The sequence below is a fragment of the Sinocyclocheilus anshuiensis genome, unplaced genomic scaffold, assembly GCF_001515605.1.
Source record: "Sinocyclocheilus anshuiensis isolate Anshui unplaced genomic scaffold, SAMN03320099.WGS_v1.1 scaffold1024, whole genome shotgun sequence".
NCBI lineage: Eukaryota > Metazoa > Chordata > Actinopteri > Cypriniformes > Cyprinidae > Sinocyclocheilus > Sinocyclocheilus anshuiensis.
Window position 1 is genome coordinate 1,057,671 of NW_015552843.1, and position 1,059 is coordinate 1,058,729.

The 1,059-nt window shown below is 38.4% G+C and overlaps 1 protein-coding gene across 6 annotated transcripts in view; it reads right to left on the minus strand.

The window, feature by feature from the left end:
- magixa (MAGI family member, X-linked a) overlaps positions 1 to 1,059 on the minus strand; it is a 56,624-nt gene that overhangs the window by 6,912 nt on the left and 48,653 nt on the right. The window lies entirely within an intron of this gene.

Genomic DNA, 1,059 nt, shown 5'->3' on the forward strand with positions numbered 1-1,059 from the left:
CATTATAATCCATAATTATGTCCCCACTGGATGCAACGAATGCTTCGTTTATAATGGGTTTTCATGTTTTTGAATCATCGCTCCGGCCTGACAGGGCATTATCACAATGTGGTAACTGGTAAGGGGCGTAACATTTCCGTCACACACTTGAGGTATTTGGCCAATCACAACGCACTGGATAGCTGGCAAATCACAGCACACCTCGCTTTTTCAGACCGATGAGCTTTGTAAAAATCGACGCGTTTCAGAAAGGCGGGGCATAGAGGAGAAACAATAATGTACAGTATGTGGAAAATAATGTGTTTTTTAACCTTAAACCGCATAAACACATTTCATTACACCAAATACACAAAATAATGTTCTTTTTAGCAGCATCATATGACCCCTTTAATACTTCGTACAAAAGCCTTTGTTGGTTATGACAGCTTCAAGATGCCTTCTGTATGGATAAACTAGTCGCATGCATTGCTCAGGTATGATTTTGGCCCATTCTTCCACAGTCTTCAAATGTTGAAGGTTCTGTGGGCCTCTTCTATGAACTCTGATCTTTAGTTCTTTCCACTGATTTTCTATTGGATTGAAGTCAGGTGATTGGCTGGGCCATTCTAGCAGCTTTATTTTCTTTCTCTGAAACCAATTGAGAGTTTCCTTGGCTGTGTTTGGCATTATTGTCTTGCTGAAATGTCCACCCTTGTTTCATCTTCATCATCCTGGTAGGTGTTGGGACTGAACCAGCTAATATTAATTTCCACTGACAAGGGGCAGGATTGCTTTCTAATTACTGACAAAGTCTCTTTAAGAAGGTATTCTATAGTCTTTGTTACTGATTGGCTTTCCATGCCTTTTTGCACCTCCCTTTCTTCATGTGCTCAATACTTTTCCCTGTGTCATTCCATTTTATTACACATAACTTTTTTCTGTGTTTATTTCTGAATTTATTTGTTTTGTTTTGTTTTGTTTTGTTTGCATGTATGGATTACTTGGTTTGTTACTGACATCTGGTGAAAATTTCATGTCAACAGCACCTTTAGAAATATATTTACTGAGAAAAATGGTGAC